The sequence below is a fragment of the Octopus bimaculoides genome, chromosome 1 (assembly GCF_046866305.1).
Source record: "Octopus bimaculoides isolate indiv1 chromosome 1, ASM4686630v1, whole genome shotgun sequence".
NCBI lineage: Eukaryota > Metazoa > Mollusca > Cephalopoda > Octopoda > Octopodidae > Octopus > Octopus bimaculoides.
The window spans coordinates 99,959,678-99,979,188 of NC_142928.1; the positions used below are offsets into that span (position 1 = coordinate 99,959,678).

A 19,511-nucleotide genomic window follows, 5' to 3' on the forward strand; every position below is an offset into this window, starting at 1 on the left:
TGATGATGTCATTGATACTGATACTACTACAGTTGTTGTTGTTGTTATTGTTTTTGTTGCTGCTGCTGCTGTTATTGCTGTTCTAGTTCTTCTTCTTCTTGTTTCTCAACCCCAGGCCAACCCTGGCTGAGCAGACCAACGATCAAAGATGTCCAAGCCATTACCAGCTTGTCATTTTCTCGAGCCTTGTCCAATACGTTCTTCTGATTTGGTTGCCATTTCCACTAATAGACCGAGCGGCCCCCTGGAGGCCTTGTCATTAGTTTGTACTGTTGTTGTTGTTGTTGTTCCTGCTGCTGCTTTCATCATCGTCACCGTCATCGACATTGTTGCTGTGGTTATTGTTTGTGATTATTTAATATAAAATAAAATAAATAATTAGAAATAAAGATTTTATCAAGAAGCGATCTAAGGTGTCCGATTGATCCTGAGCACAGAACTTTTCTGACTTTGTACGGCTCGGTTGATGTTTAACGAAGAGAGGAGGAACAACTTTATAATTAGGAATGTTTTATTATTTTTTTTTTTTTAAGAATCGAATGTAAATGGTGCTAGTGGTATGTAAACTGAATAAAACAGAAATATTATTTTAGCGTCTTATATCTATAGACAGTAATTTGGAAGCGGTTAATTATAGATATCGGTTAGACATCACTGAAATCTGACAGAGATAAGATTTGAGATAAATTTGCTTATTTTAGTTCTGGAACATACATAAGGTTATCCTGACAACTGGGTCATATAATAATAATAATTATTATTATTATTTCTAACATTGGCACAAAGCCACAAATTCTAGAAGGTTAGTGGGAAAGTGTAGTCGATTAACTCGACACCAGAATGATGGAAGGCAGAAATAGGCTCCGGCGGGATTTGAACTCAGAACCTAAAGGAACGCAACTAATACCTGCATGTCGCTTTGTCCGATTCTCTAACTATTCCACCAATCCACCATCTTCGCAATAATTATAATTCTGTCTAATTTTGGCATAAGGCCAGTATTTTTAACGGGATGGGGACAAATCAGATCGACTCCAGTATTTTGACCGGTACTTTATTTTATCCACCCCGAAAGGATGAAGGCAAAGTTCACCTTGGCAGGATTTGAACTCAGAATGTAATAGGTCAGAAGAAATACTGCTAAGGATTTTGTCCGATGCGCTAACGATTCTGCTAGCTCACTGCCTTCCTTAGCAATCATAATAATAATGGGTTTCAAATTTTGGCAAAAGGCCAGCGATTTCGTGGGGGAGGGGATAAGTCGATTACATCGACCTAAGGGATACTTATTTCATCGACCCCCCAAAAAGCTGAAAGGCAAAGTTAACCCCGCAGAATTTGAACTCAGAACGTAAAGACGGACGCAACGCCGCTAAGTATTTTGCCCGGCGTGCTAACATTTCTGCCCGCTAGCCGCCTTAGCAATCATAATAATAATATTTCTAACACAAGAACAAACATTTTGTGGGATAAGTTAGATAATTAAATCAACCCAGGTACTATGTTTTATCAACCCTAAAATGATGAAAACAAAATTGATTTTGGCGGGATTTAAATTCAGAAATGTAAAGAACCGGAAGAAATATACAATAGAATTTGTCCGACACCTCTAACAATTCTACCAATCCACTACCTTAGAAATAATAATAATTCTTTCTAATTTAGACACAAGGCCAGCAATTTTTGAGCAGGGCCTTAATCGTTACCACCAAGGCCAGTATTTGACTGGTACTTTATTTCATCAGCACTGGAGGATGACAGGCAAAGTTAACCTAGGTCGGATTAGAAATCAGATGGTCAAGAGCTAAAAACAAATACCGAAATGTTTTAATTCTGACGCGGTTAGGAATCTGCCAACTCGCTGCTTTAAGATTGTTTCTTATTTAGCCACAAGAACAGCATTTTTTTGAGAGGAAGGGTTAGTCGACCCAGAAAGGACGATAGACAAAAAAATAGTTTTCGATATACATTGAAATGATTCAGCTTTTCAAAACTGTTGGACATTCGCTGAGTACTGATGAGTATCCTCACGAAAGCTTTGGATTTATCCGTTATCACAGCCCCACAGGAGTCAAATTTATTACTTTATTACATGACTTCTCTGCGATGTATCGTATGAGGTAGAGATTGTCATAGACAGACGTACTGTAAATTGCACAAGCCCGCATGCAGCCAGTTGCACTAACAACGACAAACGCCAGTCATTTCACGAGCACCTTCGCTTAAATCTCAAGTTCTAACATTTAATTGAGTCATGAGCCATAAATTGTTAATGATGTCTAGCTTCTTCGCATCTTCCCTCAGTACTTCTTTATTCTCCGATTAAGGCAATCAGAAATCGCCATTGCGAGAGATGTCTATTAAAACAGGGATAAAGAAGTCTCCGTGTATCCATGAAGCTCGTAGATCAAAGCATCCAAACTATTTGTCATCATCCATATCTCAGCTACCTTTATTGACCCTTTTCGCCTGAGAACCGTTGCAGGCTGTCTAGATAGGCAATGGCGTCTACCATCTCCGGCCAATCATTATTCCCAAATAGATGAGGAAAGAGCTGGTGGACAACTGCACGTTTGTACTTGGAATCACAAAGCCATATGCACACCATTGTACATCAAAAACTTGAATTGTGACTTTGTTGTCACGTCACCCTTCCGTAAATCGGACCCTTGAAACGGCTCTCCTTTTCTCGTGTCTAAAAACATGTACCGTAGCTCTGGGAACGCAACCTTCACGTTTCGCATCGAAGAAATTATCGAGCGTCAGTTATTGCGCTAGAATTTCGGTTGCAGTATCTTTTATAATCGTCTCCCTAAATCTGTTGACAAACTCTCCTTTAATTTATTGATCTGTATCACATTTCCTTTGTTTTATCACATCGATTCTACTCTAATGGCTCTTCTGAGGGAGATAATTATTCTTTTTTTTGACAACTCTGTCGACTCATGCTTAACTATTACACAAATAAGGTCGCTGTTCACTTTCCACTTTGAGAACGATACATTCAGCTTCCACTAACCGAGTTCATTCCTATTTTTTTTTTATCTCGGTTAAACGTACAGATCCCAAAATTGTGATTTGTGTAACCGACTAGTCGAAACTATAAATATCCTATGCTATCCTTATCAGCTGAATTAATAAATACTCTATATAGATGCGATGTGGATGACCTGATGCAGTTTGCCCATGTCTACGATGAAATCTATTAGCAACGTAAGATAATTGGAACTTCCCAAATATGTTTCCGAGGCGTTTGCAATCACGTCTCCTCTCGGCTATTCCCATATTATCCCAGCGTAGTCCGAAATGAAATTCCAATCGTCCACTAATACAAATGAATAGAATGTTCCCTAAAACATTTCTAAACGCCTGGAGAGGTTTTGCTAATCGACACTCCAGTCGGTGTATAAATGGTCACAGGACTGAAGGCACCACTTTTGCAAAATACATACGTACAGAACCACGTGCTACCATTCTACCTCAGGAAGATGGTTGCTGTTGTAGTTGTTGTAGCCGTTGTTTTTTCTGCTAGTGTTATTGATGTTGCAGCTGTAGTGTATGCAGGTTCATATTGTCTTGGCTTCTGTTGTGGGCAGAAGGCTCCCAGGTTGTTACTACTACCATTTGTATTGCACCTGGCTCTTCTACCCTTCACCATGGCGTACGGTTGAGTGCTGTTTGGTAGGTCTATTTGGGCAAGGATTCAATTTTCTCAGATTTACCCGAATCAAGACTTCCACACCAATTCTGGGCCAGTTTTCTTGATGATAACTTTTCACGTTCAAGATTTTATCCAGTCTTACCGGGACAATGCATGACATTAGCCACCAGGTGTTCGATTACGGCGTCACATTAATCCTATTTACCAGTCCTACTCGACATTCCATCTATGTAGGAATGAAATTATATTCCTCGTCCCTACATGGGACAGTCGACTACCTGTCTTTCGATGCATGCAAAAGAGCCAGGCTGTTGTTCAAGTGGTTGCTACTGTTACGGCTGGTGATGCTGCTCCTCACAGTGGATGTGATATGCAATAATAGCATTGGTGGTAGGGACGTTAGTAGTGGTGATATATGCAATTGCATATATTCTAGCTCTGGTTTCTATACTATTTGCGGCATTTTGAGCCCTCTGGGCATTATTTTGTTACAAGTGTAGTTTATATATACATGTATGTATGTATGCATGTATGTATGTATGTATGTATGTATGTATGTGTGTATGTATGTATGTGTGTGTATCTATGTATGTATGTATGTATGTAATAACTTGTATATGTACATTTATATGTATGTATATATACATATATATTCAGACAGAGACACATACTTATATATAATGCAAACTCACATGCACGCACACACACACACACACACACACACACACACACACACACACACACATAGACTCACACTCAACACCTAAAGATGCACAGTATATATAATACAGTAACATGTTTCTGTGGTGAGCATCTTAGAATAATAACAAATAAGTTGGCTTCTCGTTTGAAGCTGTTTCACTTCAATCAAGCATCGAATACTGCTGGGAGAAATACGAACGTTATACAATTGCAAATTTCTCCATTACCTTTAAAAAAATGGCTAATTGTGTTTATTAAAAAAATAAGAAAATATGTAAATATTGCGGAGTTGGTAGTAAGATGAGTGTGTCGTCTCTGTTTATACTTCACATATGCATTTAAAGTCCTTGGGAAAACTATAACCTTCGCTAATTTCATTCTCCTTCGTTTTTAAAACACGCCTATTTATTTCTCCTTTATCTTCAACTTGCGTCACCATTGAACTGCAGCCATGCTAGCATGCTAGAATACTGCGCTATAAGTTAGTCGAACAGATTTATCTCAGGACTTACCTTGAAGTCTGGCATTTATTTTATCGATCTTTTTTTTCCAAACAAATAATTTACGAGGACAGAGTAAGAGCAGCGATAAAAGTAACGTTTTGCAAAGATGACAGCCGCCACGCAATCTTCGAAATGTAATATTCTATACGAAATACATACATACATAAATAAATAAATAAATAAATAAATAAATAAATAAATGAATAAATAAAAGCCTGTGAAATCAGACAACTTCAAACTGGACCAACGACCGATAAACGCACATGTAGAAAGCAGGCATAAGGTTCAGCATGACTTCGCTTAAATTGGGTGAGACATACTTATAGTATGCGTATAATTTGGGCAAATTAAAAAAATATACTCCATGGTTGTGAGATTAAGAAGCTCGTTTTGCAACCATGTACTTTGTAAAGCGTACTTTGCCCAGCGCAAAGCCTTGGGCAAGTGTCCTCTATTATAGTCTTGGGTTGACCAATGCCTTGCAAGTGAATTTTATTACATGGAAACTGTCCGGAAACCCGTCATGTGCGCGCGTGTGTGTGTGTGTGCGTGTGTGTGTGTATGTGTGTGTGTTTGTGTGCGTGTGTGTGTGCGTGTGTGTGCGCGCGCGCGCGCGTTTGTCGCCACTCTCCCTTCCACTGTTTGATAACTGGCCTTGGTTTGTTTACACCTCCATAACTACACGGTTCAGCAAAATGGCCGATAGATTAAGTACTAGATTTTTTTTTTTTAAACAGGTACTGGAGGGTATTTGTCCCTTCGAAATGTTGCCCCAGCATGATCGCAGTCCAATGACGAAAAGAAGTAAAAGATAAATGGCAAACATAAATCATTACAAAACTTGACAAGGTTGTTAAAAAAGTTTATTGTAGCTATGTTCTTACTATGGAAATATATCGCGACCGAAGAAAATATTCATTTGGTGATAAATGTGTGTATGTGATGTGTTTAACACAGGATAAGCTGTCGAGCACAAAGAATACACGTAGACTATATTCAAATTTAATGACAAGACGGAGCAAAATGTTGAGAAGATTCTGATCAGAGGTTTAGTACTTGTGACTTTCCCAACGCACTGGAGGTGTTATATTGCAAGCTTATAAAGACCTGAGTATAACAGGTTTTGGCACAGCCGATTTGGCGCCGCTTATATGGCGATGCTGACTTAACGCTGACTTATTTGACATCGGGCGGTCTAATGTTTCTCTCGTTCTCTACGCCCCTCACGCTCTCTCTCTCTCTCTCTCTCTCTCTCTCTCTCTCTCTCTCTCTCTCTCTCTCTCTCTCTTTCTATCTATCTATCTATCTCCTGTGTATGTGCTTACGTGTGTGTGTTTATGCGTGTGAGCATTTTGTGTTTGTATGTGTAATGTCTCTCTCTTCCCCTCTCTTTCTACTGTTCTATCTGTACGTGTATACTTTTGCGCACGTGCGTGTGTTTGCTTCCAATGCCAATATGTACTGTCGCCGAAATCATCCGCGTCCAAACAACTGCACCCAATTCCTCATTCTGCAAAGACCTGTTGTTAAGTAGTTGCAGAGAGACTTACTCGGGTAAACTTTTAGTCAGTTACTGCATAAGAAAACCTTATATCAAAGTTGTGTCAATAGTGATCACCCTGACTTTTTCAGGCATTGCATAAAATATCTAGGACCACAATAGTCAATATTTTCTTTTTTTTTTTCTTTTTTTCTTTTTTGGTCTGTTTGCTAAGATAATAGGGTATGATTTGAGGCAGATTTAGCTTCTATTTGTAGCCGGTCGATAAACAACTGAGAGGCTCTTCCTTATTGGAAAATAGAAAGTCAGTCGAACTTTTGCAGTACACTGGATATGCTATGTATTTCCTATGTTCTACTTGTGTCCAGTTAGATCTTGTTGACTGTAAATTCAGTTGATTAGTACAGTGAGGACAAGTACAAGTGCACTTGTTTTCAGTGCAACAGTGATGTGAACTCAGCGTGTTTCTTTTCTTTCTCTTTTTTGATGATATCATTTAGTCAAGGATAGAATAGCATCGCCCATAACCCTCTTCTTTTTTCAGATTCTCTGAGATTTGTAGAACGAGGAGAAAAGCTTATCCTCAAACCAGAAACTTGATCCAAATGTTAACGACAGTTTGAACTCTCCTACTAACACCCAAGGACCATGTGATAATGTTAAACTGAGCAGCGGATTAAGTTTTGTCTCCAAAGAGCTCAGATTGTAAAAATTCAGGACAAACATCGCAAAGTGTACAGCGCGCCATACACCATCCTGCAAACTTTCAGGTTCAAAAATCCTGAAATATTACAGAAAGATTACACGCTCTCCAAACTCGTTCGACTACAATCAGGTGGAAACGTCGGTGTCTCAAAGCCCCCCTACGTCACTGGATCGAGTGTGTTGTCAGCACATATCGTTTAAAAAGAGATAGTGTTCTCCGAAGGCGAAATACAACAGTGATTGATATATTCAAATTTGTTGGAACGTGTGAAGAATGAATATGTGCATCATCGTTTTCACTCTCGTTGTTTCACGTGTTCATGATAATTTATTGTCGATTTGGCAGATATCCGCATGCATCAGCAAGTAATGTTTCACTGAATTCTATAAACAAGAGCATACTTTATTTATATTATTATAATTACAACAAATTACCCTAGGATATTTACAGATAGACTTGACACGACTGCGTCTTCAGTTACACCCTAACTCTTGTTCAACTTTTACAGATGTATGTATGTATATATATATATATATATATATATATATATATATATATATATATATATATATATCAACATATATATATATATATATATATATATATATATATATATATCAACATATATATATATATATATCAACATACACTCATGTACACACACACACACACACACACACACAAACACACACACTCACACACATACACACACGCACTGAAATGCATTTTAAAAAAACTTCAAACAAACGCAGAGAGAGCGCAAAACAAAAAATGAGATAAAGACGCAGTGACGTCACAGACTTTGATTACATCATGATATTCTTCTTCCCCTCAGTCCTAGTGTTTCAGCCTCCACTATCTTTATTTTCACCATCTTTTTCTTGCTTTTTCTCTATTTCTATCTCTCTTTTTCTGTCTCCTCTTCTCTCTCTTTCTTTCTCTCTCTCTCTCTCTCTCTCTTCTGCATCTTCCTGTATTCGAGTTACTTCCCTTGGCGTTACACAACAGGTAAGTAGATAAGAGTGTACTATTGTATGAAAATATATACTGGGGAAACCTATAGAAATTCCTGGGATTTCACTTGTGAACAATGAGAACTTTAGCTGCCTGTTATAACTGTGATGGTGGAGACAAATGTGAATGACAGGCAAGATAGAGCCCAAGAGAGACGGTGAAAGATGCAAGGGAAAGTTGCGATGTTGAATCGATACTGACATATCATACGGACGCACAAACTCTCTCTTTCTCTCTCTCTATCTCACCCCACACAATCCTTCTTTCTTTCTGCCGTTCTGCCATTCTGTCTGTCTGTCTGTCTGCCTGTTTTTCACACACACACACACACACGCACACACACACACATACACATCTGAGTTGCTTCCTTTAGAGCAGGGGTTCTCAACCATTTTTTTAATCAATGGACCTCTTTGATTACTATTTTCTTCTGGTAGACGCTCACAGTTATTCGATGTTTAAAAACTAGTTTTATAGAAACTTCTTTCAAAATTCCTATTTTTCCTATTCTCACATTAATTTGTGAAGGTTGAACTATGTAAAATGTTAGGGAAAGAAACCTAGCTGTTTCATGCAATACATACCAATATATACATTGTAAGGAGCCCTTAAAATATTATTGTGAATCCCCAGTTTACTATTTTGTTGTGTGGACCCCAAAATCTTATATGGACCCCGGTTGAGAACCACTGCTTTAGAGCGATGCAAAGGTCGGTAGGAAGGTAGGTAGGAATGTACTATTGTATTAATGTGTGCGTGTACGTATGTGTATGTATATCTGTCCATGTATGTATGCATGTATGTATCTATTTATCTATCTATCTGTGTGCGTGCGTACGTACGTGTGTGTGTGTGTGTGTGTGTGTGTGTGTGTGTGTGTGTACTGGGGTCGATTCATTCGACTAAAAAATCTTCAAGACGGTGCCCCAGCATGGCCACGGTCTAATAACTGAAACAAGGAAAAGAATATGTATGTATATAAAAAGATAGACAAAAAACTGATATCGAGTTAGATTATGACATATATTTATACAGCACAAGTTATATGACTGAAACTAGTAAAAGATAAAAGATGTGTGTAGTGTGTGTGTGTGTGTGTGTGTGTGTGTGTGTGTGTGTGTGTGTGTGTGTGTGTGTGTGTGTGTGTGTGTGTGTGTGTGTGTGTGTGTACATACATGCATATATACGCAATAGCTAAGTTAGTGTTGACACATTTAATGACGTAAAGCATTAAAAATTTGATCACAACTGTTGCTTTAAGGAAAAGGCAACAATTGACTCAGTGACTAACATTAAGTTATTTCCTACAAATTGTCAATTTTTGCCTTTTCCTCACCGCATAAATATTTCTAATTAGTTGTTAGAATCCCACTGCGTTTAAATATGTTAACACTATGTTTTTGTTTTTCTTTTCATAATTAGAAAAATTACAGTTCCTCAGAGAATTGTTATTTTTTAATAAGATAATTTTGAACGCCCACCCGTGTATATTATGATACATCTACATATAACTTCTCTTCCTCATATCCGCTTCCCCTCTTTCTCTCTCTCTATATATATATCTACTAAAGCTATCATACCTCTTCCGCCTCGCACCACTTTTCCCTACCACTCTACTTCTAAATCTAAACTTCTCCACCCAAGGAGACAAGATTAGAGAAAAACATTTGATAAGTTTGAAAGATATGTTATCAGGGTGTTGTCTGTATATATATATATATGCGTGTATGTGTGTATAAATATATATATATATATGTATATACATGTACATATATATGTGTGTTGTATGTATATGCATATATATGTATGTGTGTATGGATATGTATATATATATATATATATATATATATATATATATATATATATATATATATATATATATACATATATACATAGATACGTACATATATATACAGATATATGCATACATATTTATACATGTATATATACATATATATATGTATATATATGCATAGGTTTGGCTTATTGTGGTTGTTTCTGTTATTATAATTGTTGCTGCAATAAAGTATCTTCAATGCATTGATTTTGAGCTCTATACTTTAAGAGACATGTATACATATATATATATATATATATATATATATATATATATATATATATATATATATATATATATACATATAGTGGTGGCGGCGGTGGCTGTGGCGGCAGTGGCGGCAGTGTTGGTAGTGGTGATGGTAGTGGTGATGGTAGTGGTGGTGGTGGTAATGGTGGTGGTGGTAATGGTGGTGGTGGTAATGGTGGTGGTGGTGGTGTCTGTACACATCTTGCATAGTAATATGGTGAATGAAAATATGTTGGTGGTGCCCGTATAAATGCATTCCACATCACCGAGAAGGTAGTGTTTGCATACACCCTGCATGATCGTGCAGTGGTGCTAGTCGTAGCCGCTGCATACACCTTGTTTACTGATGCGGCCATAGTATCTGTATGCAGACGGCAAAGTTGCAGATCCGCTAGAATGTCGGGTTGAATGCCTTGCAGTTCGTTCCGTGGCTGCACTCCCGAGTTCAAATCCACCGAAAATCCTCTTTACCTTTCAATTTTCGGAACCGCTTCACTCTCTTTCTCTCTCTCTCTCTCTCTCTCTCTCTCTCTCTCTCTCTCTCTCTCTCTCTCTATATATATATATATATATATATATATATATATATATATAATGTATGCGTGTGTGTATATATATATATATATATATGGATGTATGTATGTATATGTATGGATTTATACATATATATATATATATATATATATATATATATATATATATATATATATATATATATATATATATACAAGGAGGTACCCAAAAGTAACCGGAAACGTTCTCTGTGGAACAAACCCTTTGAAGTTCAGGTTTCCACCGCTTTAAAGTCACTAGATCCAACCCTCAGGCATCAGTATGCCGAGCGGCGCTTCCAGTGGAGTCATACTACGTAGTGCGTCTTTGTTTTGCAGCGTGCGTCCGTGAAATTCTGTTTTCTGCTGGGGAAAACGGTGGCCAAAGCTGTTGTCATGCTTCAAACAGCTTACAAGTACGCTGCCATGAGCAAGGCATAAGTTTACGAGTGGTTTTCACGCTTTAGGAATGGTCACTTGTTGCTTGGAGACCAACCTCGTACAGGACGACCGTCGATTCCCTGAACGAATGAAAGCATCACAGAAATTCATGAACTGATCTTTGAGAAAAAACAAATGGGGTATATTAAGTTGACGCTTAGGAAAATTGGAAGAAACCTGTAATAAGCTTACACTCTTCAATGGAAAGAATAAATATGGAGTGGGGAAAATAAAGAAACTACAACAAGCGTGTCTCAATTAGACGATCACCGCCAGTTGAAAAAATATATATATAACAGACCTTGGACAGACGGTTGTTAATTGCATCATAGCTTTTATAAAACGTTATCGATATATAGATATAATTTTAAGCAGAAAGTAGGAAGATAGTCTATAGTATTCTTCGCAGATAGGCTGATATCGAGGATTTCATACGTGAAAATTACAGAGAAGAGAGAAAAATATTTGAGGTGTCCCTTTACAGCTGTTTCTGGGATTGGGTAATCGGGTAATCGATAGATGAAGCACTGTACATTGGGCATACGTATATACGTTCTAACTTATGTTAACAAATAAATATATACACGTTAGAGACTCCTTCCAATTTTCCTAAGCGTTAACCTTATACACCCTGTTTGTTTTGTTTTTTTGTTTTTTACCTTGCCTTCGAGTTTTTTGTACTATATACAGTATCTTCAACTGCTAGATTAATTCCTGTTGAAGATTTAAATACAATATGTTGTATGAATAGCCGGTACCCCGAGAACGTCGTCGCTTTTGCTTTCCATTAATCCTCTATAGAACGCTAACGTGGAATTTCCACTGACCGCATTGCCCGACTAGTAGAGCACTGAAGCACTTGATGACATTCCAGATGCCAAGTGCCATTCCTCGGTCTCTGCTCGACCCAGGACCGCAGCTTTGTCAGACAGCTGTTGAATAACGTGTCTGATAAATGGTGACTACACTTGTTCAACGTCAATGTACTGTTGGAGAGGCTACTACTTCTGCACATGTTTGCACATCATCAGCCATAGCATGTCCAGCCCTCCACTCAGCAGGTGTTGACAATAAATGGAGCTCCTGACCAGTGGAATAAATTCCTTCCACAAAAGCAGAATAGTAGATGCTCCAGTCTGGTCAGACCTGAACCGAGGCAAGGCACGACGGTCTGATGATAACAAATGATGGAGGTGATGTAAGCATTCGCCACTTTTGCCCGACCTTTCAGGGACAGCTTTCTTTTGGCCCAATTTTGGATGAGATTGGCCACCTTGCTAATCACCTTCTCTTTATCATTCTTCACTTGGAAATCTGAGCCAAATCAGACCCTGAACAATTTAACCGGTCCATCTGGTCAGCACCACTCGACACTGTTGGACGGAATGGATCGAGCTGCAAGCCCTCTGACATTTTGGTTGATTTTTGTTCCTGTCAGCGCTTCGTAGTCCTTTAAGCAGTACCGATCGCCTCGATGTGCCTGGTGTCCGACACTATGATGGTGATGTCGTCCACATATACCGACACGGATCTTCTGCATCCTAGTTCGCGCGGGATTCTCCTCAATGTTTCTAGTTTCTGCAGTAGTAACTCAATAGTCAGCACTCACTGAAGAGACAAGAGGAGACAGCCTTGACTGACCGAGCGCATGATACTAAATGATTCCGATTGGTGGCCAGGAACTGCAACAATAACAAGTAGATGCGATTATGTCTCTGCTTAAAGTAAAATGAACAAAGAATTGTATCTTATTGAACAGTATAAATCTAGGAAAATAGTATTTTCAAGAATCTGTAGCAAGAAGCTATTATCATGTTAGAAACGATCGATCATGTCTTTTACAAATTCTGATCACTAATAGATAGTTTCTGTTTTATGCATATGAAATGAACAATAGTGATGTGTTGCAGTTACCATTAGACAGCAATCAGAAACGATTAGGATCGATCGAAACAAATAGGATGCACCGAACTCTTAAATACCATTATTGAACAATTGGATAGTATCAAACAAACAAAACAAGGAGAAATGCTACACAGTCGCTCGGTTTGTGAAATACCCTCAAATCACACACTAGCGTTATAAATAAACAAAAGACAAAGATAAAACGTATTGGTTTCAAATTTTGGCTCAAGGTCAGCAATTTTGGGGGAGGGTGTAAGTCGATTACATCGACCCCAGTGCTTCACTGGTACTTAATCTATCGACTCCGAAAGGATGAAAGGCAAAGTCGACTTCGACGGAATTCGAACTCAGAACGTAAAGATGGATGAAATGCCGCCAAGCATTTTGTCTGGCGTGCTAGCGATTCTGCCAGCTCGCCACCTTAACAACGATAAAACATATTGGATGGTGTAGTTCTAGATATAGAAATAACGAACTGGCCATGGTTGGAACACCTTTGATCAAAGGTCTACTCAATCAGGGTCAACCTGTATGTGAAGAAAAACAACAACAACAATAAAGGTTGTATCATTAAAATAAAATGAAGAGTAATAAATTAACGAAACGCCACTTCATTTTAGGTTCCAGAATCTATAGAAATGCAAGATAGAACGGCTAATGGTGCATTCTTTCACACAGGAAATACACGTATTCTTTTACCGATTACGGTCATTTAACTTTGGTCATGGGATAGGGTGAGTGGTACTGCTTTCAATGTCTTTGTGTGTGTGTGTGTGTGTGTGTGTGTGTGTGTGTGTGTGTGTGTGTGTACGCGTGTGTGCGTTTCTTGTAGTCAGTTTTATCTACCCACTGTATTTTGACTTTTATTTTATTGACATTCTCTGAGGAAAACCATAGTCGATCTGAGCATAAAAGGACAAAATTGAGGTACTTCAGATATTTTGGTTCGACCCACTAACTCTACCATTCCCGATTGCACATACATACAGAAAATTGCACGCACACACGCGCATTAACAGACAGACACACACACACACACACATACCATACGTACGAGATGCATTAAAAAAGTATCCGACTTTATTTTTATTCTGCCAAAGCTGAAGCCACACAGACAAAATCCTTTGAATGGAAGGTGACGCAACCCTTCTTGCGCATGCATGAAAATTTATCGCGCCGGTAGGCTGCGTCAGTTGCCGGCTGTTACGCCTACAGTACAAACATGTAGTACGCACTCGTCGGATTTTCGTTTTCCCCAGACGCATCGGGAGAAATCGCATACCGAGTAATTATAACTTTTCCTGGCAGTCTTGAAAGAATTTGTATGGGGCTAACCATGAACGCTTTCAAAAATTGATTCTTTCAACATTTCCACTCATTCTGGTCACGGTACATTCTCTGTCACATTGCATCAGAAAACTTAAGGACCAGAATCTGTCATACCTTCTAGTGACCAGAAATATTGCTGATAAGGCCATCCTATACTTTAACCTGTCTCAAACTGTAGACTTCACCTTACTGAAAAGTTCCTGCTTCTGGTGTAGCGCACAGTATCTCCTAACCTTGGGAAGCGGGTCATTCTGAAAACTTTCCAAACATTCTGAAGTCACAATTCATAAAAATTGCTGTTCGGTAGTTTAAGCCAGTCTTGCGAATGATTATTCATAGTGGCAATCGACTAAGGTTATAATCTCTTTTTACATTACAGTAGTCGAACAGGAGCAGTTTGGTTTGTCTTTACGGTGACCTAACTAAAATGGAACCTACGGATTACATATCATTATTTGATGTATGAATATCTATATATAAGACCAATCATCGATTCGCTAAACTTAACAACGAAACATATTCAGGGAACATTATTAATGCAGTGGGAAGTTCTACAAAAAATAAGAGCCAGACCAGCAAAGAAGAGGAACCAGATATCCTCCTAAAATTCACACTACAGTTTTTAAAGAAAGAAAGAAAGAAAAAGAGCGGGATGTTCGACTGGATTGTGTCTGATAAGTTTGTTGCTCGTTAAGACTAACCTGGGACTGAACAATAACAGCAGCAGCAGCAACAACAACAACAACATATATACGACAACCTGGAAATGTTTCTGTTAAAGTTTCTTTCAAATGTGTTTCTTTTTAATAACTAGAATTACTACCAACAACGAATCCCAACAGTAAGTGTAGCGGCATAAAATATATTATATAATTCTCTTAGTGAAATAAATCACGTATACACCCAAATAAGCCAAACATAATCGTCTGGTACTACCCAACTTTTAAGAAAACATCTGAGCGGTTTGTTAGTGACCAACACTTATTCTTCTGCAAAGATAACAGCTAAATAAATATTGCTCTCTTTTTGTCATTATTTTTTCTTCCGGCAAACACCATGTGAAGAGATTGGGAAGACGTTTGTCTGGCTAATTCATCATTCTTTCTCTGTTTCTACCATTCATTCATATATTCTTTCTTTCTTTCCTTCTTTCTTCCTTTCTTTATCATCATCATCATCATCATCATCATCATTATTATTATTGTTATTGTCATTGTTATCATCGTCGTCATCATTATTTTGCAGTTAAATAAATATTAGTATGGCCATACATATATATATATATATATATATATATATATATATATATATATATATATACACACACAAATATATACGTATGCACACACGCACACACATATACATACACACATAGATACATACATCCATACATACACACACACACATACATACATATATACATACATACGCAGGCACACATACAAACACGCACACACGCACACACGCACACATACACACACATACATAAACATACATACATACACACACATACACACACATGCACACATATATAAGCGCATTCCATAGTGTAAACATAACTTCCTGCAAATATGGAAATGTATGCCATGCGGGTTTCATTATTTCCGGAAATAATCACACCTACCTTTTTGATATGATAAGCGCCCACATGATCAATAAATAAGCTTTTGCGCGTGCGTGTGGGTTTCATTAAAACAGTAAGTCCAACAAAATACAGGTTGCTTCGTTTGAAAACGAATTGGAGGTGGGCGCTGAACCACGTTAATGACAGTCATTGATAGCTTTTTGCTGCCTAAAATATAATACTACTAATAATAATAATTATCATTATTATTATTTATTATTATTATTATTATTATTATTATTATTATATATATATATATATATATATATATATATATATATATATATAAGTGGGGTATTTAAATAAAAGAAACAGAAAGCCTAATTGTAGCAGCCTAAGATCAAGCGATAAAAACAAACAACTTGAGAAAAAATATATATGGAGAAAATGCGTTAGGAAAATGCTAGACCCTGTGGAATTTGGGACGAGACAGTGGCACAAATTGTAGAAGAGTGTCCCAAGTTGGCACAGAAAGAGTATAAGAAATGGAGGCACGACCAGGATGTAAACATTTTACACTGGAAAGTATGCCGGAAATGGGGATTTGAAGCTGGAAACACATGGTCAATCATCGAGTCGAAAGAGTACTAGATTTGGAGAAATGTAGGACATTGTGGGACTTACCTCTTCAAATGGACAAAAAGTTAGAGAATAAAAGATCAGATATTACAATCATAGATAAGGAAATGCGAAGTTGCTTACTTGTCAACCCATTATGCCCATTTGATTCCAAGATCATAAAGAAAGAGGAAGAAAAACAAAGAAAATACAATCCTTTAAAATTTGAAATATGCAAAATATGTGAACAGTGAGTCAAGGTATAGACAAATGGCTGAAGGAGATTGAAATAGAATGCCCGGTAAAGCACCTACAGAAATTTTGCCTCATACAGTACCTTGGTATGACATATTTTCGTTAATGCCTAGGTACTTTTAGCATTCTTTGTGTGGGAAGGAAAGATAGTGAGACCATTGATACACAGGTTTTGTGTCTGTGGGACTGATTTTCCCCGTTCAGCAATTAGATAAGAACATTTCTTCTGGCCAAATTCCATTCTTATATCAGCTGAAAATGTTGTTATTAATTCCTGTTGATTTTTGGCATTGTTAACATTTTTAGCATAAGTTTTGGGGTCATCCACAAAGAAATGCATGTATGTATGTATGTATGTATGTATGTATGTATGAGAGAGCAGTGCATGCCATCAAAGTGACACTGGGGTAAAATATACGAAGCCCAATATACCCATCATGACTACCCGTCTGATAAGGGTACACCAGACACATGCATCACAACCATATGTGCACGACATGGTGATCTCATATCAAGATAAACAGCGCATGACCTCGCAGGTGGGGCCCAGTTAGAATTTTCTTCAGGTTGAGTAGCCCATCCCGCTCAAAAGGTCTCTGAATAAGGTTTGTATAAGGATGTTGAGAAAAACACCCATGTTTCCAAAGGTGAATTATTCGAACCCCAAAGAATTCCTCTCAACACATGGCTATGATGCTCCCCCACTACTGCTCATAATCAGAGATACACATATCGTCAGCCACCAAGGGACATGTTCAACTGGTTAAGGTCATGTATGTATGTATGTATGTATGTATGTATGTATGTGTCGTCCAGCATGCCGAATACCAACTCGGAATTTCTGAGGGTCCGTGCTATTGCTTGATAGAAGCTGACCCTACACTAGGTTCATCCGTTCTTTTGACAGGTCTTGCTTTTAGTCCTGCTGGAAGACCCTTGGCAGTGAGGCACCCGTTAGCTTTTGTTAAAGCATGTCTCTAGGAGAATGTCACTCTGATATAAAACCACATACGCAGGGAGTTGCATTGAACATTTTGGGGATCTTTTGCTTCCAATTGGGATCATGGCGCTCTCACATTCCTTAGCCTGCGATCCATATTGGCACCGGATATTTTGCCCTGTCGTATCTCTGGATCATGTAAGTAGGGTGGATAGAGTTTGTGAAGTGCTGTGCAAGCCTTATTGAGCCTAAAATTTTAGGTTACGCAATCGCCTGCGAGGTAAATATACAATGCCCGGTGAAATAGGAGGGTGCTGCGGCAAACTTGGAAGCCGCGGACACGAACCGGCTGAAGTCGACGACTGGTGCAATGACCTCATGCTCGGGCATTTCTGGCATTTTGCATGGGCAATTGTCAGTGAAGGTCTTTCTGTCACGAGTAGACAGCTATCATCATTACCATGTATGTATGTATGTATGTATGTATGTATGCATGAAGAACTTAAGCGAGCTGCGTGAAAGTGCACGGCTCATATAGTGAATGGGGAAAGCTTAATCTGCAATGTTTGCAGTCGTGTATGCTTGTCAAGAGCAGGGCTCATTAGCCACCAACGGAGCCGCAAATGCAAAATATAAGTTAGTCCTAGAGCGCACAATGTTCCTGAAGGTCGGAAATGGTCTTCCTCGGTCACCAGTGGACGGCCATCATGTATATATTGTATATATGTAGGGATAGGGCGCATGGCCTACTAGTTAGAGTGCTGCACGTACGATTGCAAAATTGTGGTTTCAGTTCTTGGACCGAGTGGTATGCTGTGCTCTTGAGCAAAACATTTCATTGTGCGTTGCTCTGTGATCACTTCGACACATGATGTGTGGTACACCATGCACCTGCTAAGGTAATGTCAATTTGGTGGAGCTATGTACAGCACACACATTTGATCACTATAAACAAATCATTTGTGCAGATTGTTCAACCAGAAATTGTGGAACCGTTTTTCTCAGACTACATGAGACTACCATATATATATATATATATATATATATATATATATATATATATATATATATAAAGCAAAATTTGTTTGTTTGTACGTTGACCGCTGAAAACATTAAATAAAATTGATAATATTTCAGGCTTTTCGTGTCATTTAAATTAATTTGACCATTTCGCAGATAACTGTGGACTTATTTTCCGAAAACGGATTGGGCTGTATTAACTCCTATTTCTAGAAATCCACGTACTGTCTATTTCACCGTAATGTCTATATCTCTATCCTCACAAAAAGCAAAGTTTGTTTATTTGTTTGTACGTTGACCGGTGAAAACCAATAAATAAAATTGTTAATATTTCAGGCTTTTCCTGTCATTTATTCTTTTCAAATCGCCGCTGGACTTGTCCCGCTCTATGTCTCTCTCTCTCTCTCTCTCTCTCTCTCTCTCTCTCTCTCTCTCTCTCTCTCCGGCTGTATATGTGTCTCTCTCTCAATACCTCTAAATCTTTTTCTCTATAGAGAAAAAGCGCATGAGGACAGACAGAGAAAAGTCACGGAGAAAAAACAAGGGAGAAGCCAGACCTCTGCTTTCTTTCTATCTATATGTCTCTCTCTGTACCTCTATCTCTCTCACTATATATATACCTCTCTCTGGTTGTATGTATGTCTCTCTCTCACTACCTCAACCTCTTTTTCATCCTAGAGAAAAATACGTGAGACAGATAGAAAGGAAGTTAGGG

The 19,511-nt window shown here is 38.2% G+C and overlaps 1 long non-coding RNA gene across 1 annotated transcript; it reads left to right on the forward strand.

Annotated features, from left to right (window-relative positions):
• Nucleotides 1–7,941: 7,941 nt before the first annotated feature.
• On the forward strand, nt 7,942–15,431 carry LOC106869546 (uncharacterized). Its single transcript, XR_001409409.3, has 2 exons — nt 7,942–8,081; nt 14,779–15,431. It is a non-coding gene; the product is annotated as an uncharacterized LOC106869546 (long non-coding RNA).
• The last annotated feature ends 4,080 nt before the right edge of the window (nt 15,432–19,511 follow it).